This window comes from Neophocaena asiaeorientalis, unplaced genomic scaffold (genome assembly GCF_003031525.2).
Source record: "Neophocaena asiaeorientalis asiaeorientalis breed wild unplaced genomic scaffold, Neophocaena_asiaeorientalis_V1.1 scaffold1337, whole genome shotgun sequence".
NCBI classification, from domain to species: Eukaryota; Metazoa; Chordata; class Mammalia; order Artiodactyla; family Phocoenidae; genus Neophocaena; species Neophocaena asiaeorientalis.
Window position 1 is genome coordinate 302,325 of NW_020173700.1, and position 5,454 is coordinate 307,778.

The window sequence follows — 5,454 nt, forward strand, 5'->3', positions numbered from 1 at the left end:
CGCTGCGGCTGGAGTGCTAGACCCCCGGACACCCGAACCTAGCGGAGACCCCGGGTCGATCGGCCTGCTCCTCACCTCCTGCAGGCGCCCGGAGGAAGGGTCCCCCGCTGCTCGGAGTGCGCCGGGGGCGGTGGGAGGCCCCGCCCTCGCCGCCAGTCCCCTGGTAGCAGCGTGGCGTCGGGCTCCCGCGGGAGGGAGCGGTCTCTGCCCCAGTCTTTGTTTAGATTCCCCAGGAGCCTGGAGGAGACAGCACCCCCTCCCCCGTCCCTGTCGCCGGCTGGGAGCTGCTGGGGAAAAGCCCTGGGGGGGTTGGGAAGAGCCAGGCGCTGAGGGGGATTTGGGTCGTCGTCCCCCGTTTTCAGAGCCCTAGGGTTTCCTTGGGGAACTCATGCGGGAGTGACTCCAGCCAGAGGTGTTCTGGGCCCTTGCCCCGACCCGCCCCCCCGAATGTGTAGAGGTCCCTGCTCTCCCCCATTCACCCTCCATTATCTGAGCGAGCAGGAAAGGGAACTGGGAACCCCTTTTGTGCTCAGGCTCACTCTGGTCAGGCCCAGTGACGTTGCTCTCACCTGTTACCCCAAAAGAGGGAACACCAAAGTCCCTGGATGGAGTCGTACTTTAGGGTGAATGGAAATGTGATGACCTGAAAAAATTTACTTGGGCAAGACAGCTCAAGAGGAGGGCTCCTGGAGACAGGGGTTCTATTCAGGCTCTGCCACTGACCTTGGGCGGGGCTCTGCCCCTCCCGATTCCGGCCTTTCCGGTGCAGAGTGGCTGTGTTGGACCAGGTCATCTGGGAGGTCCGGGATGGTGCGGGCTGAGACGTCAAAGGGTCCTTCAGTGCGTCTCCCCCTTCACTGAACCTTTAACTGGGCTGGTTTGTAATGAGGTCCCAGCTTTCCCTCGGCTCCAGGCTTCTGTGAAAGCTACTATGACTTTGAATTAACCGACTCTGCAACGTTTAGGAAGCTGGTAAGATTTGGTGGCCCCAGATGGGGAGCACATTCCTGCTTGGGGTGCAGTATATAAACTGCACAGAAGGTAGCAAGCTTGGGTCCTCCTTACAACTCTGGGGCTCACCTTGGGGAAATTCTTGCCTCTCAGTTTCCTCCTTTGTAAAGGGATGATGAGGGGAGGTGGTGACAGAGTAAACCTCTACATCCAAAACGTCCAGGAAACTGGTTCTACATATACAAGCCTGGAACCGGTCCTTAAGAGTACATGCTGGTTCTATAATTTCCCGGCTGTGTGACTTATTCTCTCTGAGGCTTCATGTTATACTCTGTAAAACTGGGATAATGCTGACCTCAGAGGGCTCCTAAGAATTAAATGATGGCATAAAATGCCTAGCATAGTGCCAGACACACGGATGAAGTGTTCAATAAATAGTCCTCGTGATTACTGAGGATAAAACTGTTATTATTGCATTATAGATTCTTTCAGGCTTTTCTGAATTCTATCCTTTCCAATAATTTCAGGCCTGGTTATTGAATAAAACTAACTGTTGATGTTCTAGTAACGTAATTCATGAGGCCTAGCCTGTTCTGAATTGGAATACAGGCCCCAGGAGGATGTAAAAGGCTGCCTAATAAGAGCTTTGACAGTGACACATCTGCACACAGACAGATCTGTGTGTGGAATGGTGTCTGCCATAGACTTGAACTAGCGCAGACAAATCCATCTGGTTTAGATAATTCATGAACCCCAAGTGGGCATTTGTGTGTGGGGGGTTAGGTTGAGGATTTAAACCCCTAAAAAACAGAGCTTTAATAGATGATGAAGCAATGTGATTCTGAGAACACTGCCCTACCAGGGAGCTACTGCATCAAGAAAAGGTGCTTAGGGGACTTCCCTGGTGGCGCAGTGGTTAAGAATCCGCCTGCCAATGCAGGGGACACGGGTTCGAGCCCTGGTCTGGGAATATCCCACATGCCGTGGAGCAACTAAGCCCATGTGCCACAACTACTGAAGCCCTTGTGCCTACAGCCCGTGCTCCGCAACAAGAGAAGCCACCACAGTGAGAAGCCCTCGCACTGCAACGAAGAGTGGCCCCGCTCACTGCAACTAGAGAAAGCCCGCGTGCAGTAACAAGACCCGACATGGCCATAAATAAATAAATAAATAAACAAATTTATTGTTAAAAAAAGGTGCTTAGGACTTCCCTGGTGACGCAGTGGTTAAGAATCCGCCTGCCAATGCAGGGGCACGGGTTTGATCCCTGGCCCGGGAAGATCCCACACGCTGTGGAGCAACTAAGCCTGTGCGCCACAACTACTCAGCCTGCACTCCAGAGCCCGCGTGCCACAACTACTGAAGCCCGCCTAGAGCCCATGCTCCACAACAAGAGAAGCCACCGCAATGACAAGCCCACGCGCCGCAACGAAGAGTAGCCCCTGCTCGCCACAACTAGAGAAAGCCTGCATGCAGCAATGAAGACCCAACACAGCCAAAAATAAATAAATAAAATAAATAAATTTATTAAAAAAAAAAAAAAAAGAAAGAAAAGGTGCTCATGGGATAGGCAGGGAGGGAGGCCCTGACCCCTTCTGGAGGAGTCAGTCAGGCTGGGCAGAAGAGTCCCAGCTGAGTGAGCAGAAGCACAAGCTCTCAGTTCCTTCTGCTCCGGGGCTCTTCTTCATCCCTTTGAGGGAGGCAGGGTGTTTGGGGGCAGGCTGGGTGGCAGAGTTTTTTAACAGAGGAGAGCCAAGCGTGGCAGATGGCCAAGCTGTTGGCTGGGACGGGGGGGCTCCAAGTCACATCCCTCAAGCCTTCCTCGTCATTGCCTGAAAGATGCTGCTAAAGTTGTGGCCCTCTCTGGACTTCCCTTTTCCCATTTGTAAACCAGGAAGGAGACTGGCCTGTACCTCAGCTATAGACGAGACCCAGCCTGTCTGAACATCTCTTTGGGCCTTCATTTCCCCATCCGGAAACTCAGGCTACCGAATCAGTCTGGGTGACTGCAGGAAACAGAAACCTACTGTCTGATTTAAGCAAAACAGGGCTTTGTTAAAAGGATGACGGGGCAGCCCTCAGGACCTCAGGAGCCAGGCCCAACCCTGTAGCATTGGTCTGGGGTCAAAACCACTGCTGCCATCCCCGGGAACAGATGCTGCAGCCAGCACCGCCCCTGGGCAGGGACACGGGGTGCTGGCATCAGGACCATGGCTGCCTCTGAAGCCAGAGGGGCTGCTGCTGCCACTGCCACACTGTCACCAGAATGGACTTGGTATGGTCTCGGCTTGTCCGTGTCACCAGTTTCTAATTCACAGTCAGGAATGTGATGTCTGATTGGAGATGCCTGTAAAAGGTACTCCGTCAAAGCTTCAAGGGAGGCTGGGAAAAATGTGTTTTCAGTTCCTCTCGTAGGAGGTAGACTCTGCCTCATAGGAAGGGCATGTCAGATGCTGGTGGCCAAAAGAGTGGCCAGTGCCCACTTCAGATAATAATGGACTTGTTGTGAAACTGCTGTGAGATGACACACACGGGCACTTAACTCGGAGCTTGGCATGGAAGAAACACACCATCCCGGGTCACTGAGAGTCATATCACACTGCAAGTCTACAGTGTCAAGTGATAATATTCCTACGTCCTTTACTCTTTGATTTTTCAGCAGGTGAAAGACAAAAGGACCTTGAGAAAAGTATGGCTTGCTGCCCTTCCAGATGCAGAGGCAGCTCCGGTCCCTCTGCCAGGAGGACAGGTGACTGGGTTTTTCCACTGTGGTGATGAATTGGGCTGAGTCACCGTTCCTCTCCAGTCCTCTTGTGACCGTGACTGGGAGCAACTGAAAAGAAGCAGCAGGTGGGGTCAGGGGTGCAGGGGAGCCTGGGGCCATCGAAGCTCCCTCTGTTAGCAGGGGGAGGTTGAGCAGGAACTGTCCCCCTGTCCCCACTAACACTCCCCTCACTAATGATGAGTAAGGTGGCCTCGGAGAGAAGAGAGGATCCTTTCTCTTCTTTTATAGGCTTGGTTGGGTGCCTCTTTGGTGCCAAGCCCTGTGCTGAGTGCACTGGAGAACCAGAGCAGACCAGGCACTGACCTTGCCTTTCAGGTTTGTGCACCAATGGAGGAAACCACCTCAGAGTGCCATAATCTGGGTACCGGGCGGACTCTCCTAACATGTGCGATTGAGGTTACCGTGCAGTACACGGGGGGCCTGGAGCGGTCAGCAAGGGCTTCATGGAGGTAGGGGCATCTGAGCCTGCAGAGAGGTAGGTCAGCAGACGGAGATAGAGGAGAGGGTGTCAGGGAGAGCATCCATCCATCCATCCATCCATCCATCCTACAGTGGGTCAGCTAGGCCCCATGCTAAGCTCAGGGAGGCACAGAGCTGAGCATGTTGCAGCCCTGCCCTCTGACAGGAGCTCGTGCATTTAGGTGGAGAAGGCTGGGTGTGCGTGAGCAGATGGTGAGGAAGCTGGAATGAGCAAGTAGGCAGCGGTGAGAGTCTGGTCTCAGGCTGCCTCTGGAATTTCACCAGCCACCAGATTATCTGCTCCCCGCTCCTGGGCCACCCTGGACCACGCAGTGGCTATGTTGCCACCCCCTTTCTCCCATAACATGTTAAGACCCTCCCCCTTCAGTGCCTGCCCTTTGCTCTCCAGGAGACTCCATACACCCCAATCTGTCCTCCCCGATCCAAGAGGACAGCAGAACCTCCTCCAGGTCCCTTTGAGAATGCCCTTCCACCTCCCCTGGAAGCTCTACCAGACACATGGAGCCCCAGTATGTGCTGAGTCCAGGCAAGGGGTAGGTCTGATAATGTATTTTTAAAATTCCAATAGTCATATATGCTCAATGCAGAAGAAAAATTAAAATCATAATTCCATTGCCTAAAGATAACCAGTGTTAACATGTTAACATTGGGACAGAGGGGAGGGGTATGTCCTTCAGCACTTTGTGTGTGTGTGTGTGTGTGTGTTTCCCCCCAAGGAATCATACTGCACATATTTTTGCCACTCAGTCTTTTATCACTTGCCAGTGTATCGTGAACATTTACCCTGATAAAAACTATCCTTCCGCAATGTAGTGATAGCAGCTGCACTATACCGTGTGGGTGCTTCATTATTCTCTTAGCCGAGCCCAGCCGAGCCCATAGTGTTGAGCATTTAGGATGTTTCCAATTTTGCACTGTTGGAAACAGTGTTGCTAGCAATTTACCCCAAGATGCTGCTTTGCCCACATCTCTTGGATGACCTCCTAAGGCCACTCTGCAGCCTCCCTTTGCCTGGGTGCTTGGTCTCTGACCTCCGCCAATGCCAGCCCATCCATCCTTGAAAGAAGACCTGTGTGTGGTGTCCCGATTGGCTTCGCACCTATGCAGGTTCTTGGGGGAATCTTGGGGAAGGAGTGGAGTGGTTGCCAGCCCCACCTTCCCAATTGTGCTAATTTCACTTTAAAGCCTGAGTTTTTTTGATCTTGTATGTGTAAGGTGTTACCACTGGAGGAAACTTA

General features: G+C 52.9%; 1 protein-coding gene across 1 annotated transcript in view; it reads right to left on the bottom strand.

Moving 5' to 3' along the window:
- NDRG4 (NDRG family member 4) overlaps nucleotides 1-111 on the bottom strand; it is a 41,406-nt gene extending 41,295 nt beyond the window's left edge. Inside the window, exon 1 of the mRNA XM_024750572.1 lies at nucleotides 76-111. The gene's annotated coding sequence lies outside the window, so the exon portion shown is untranslated. The remainder of the gene's footprint in view (nucleotides 1-75) is intronic.
- Nucleotides 112-5,454: the final 5,343 nt, after the last annotated feature.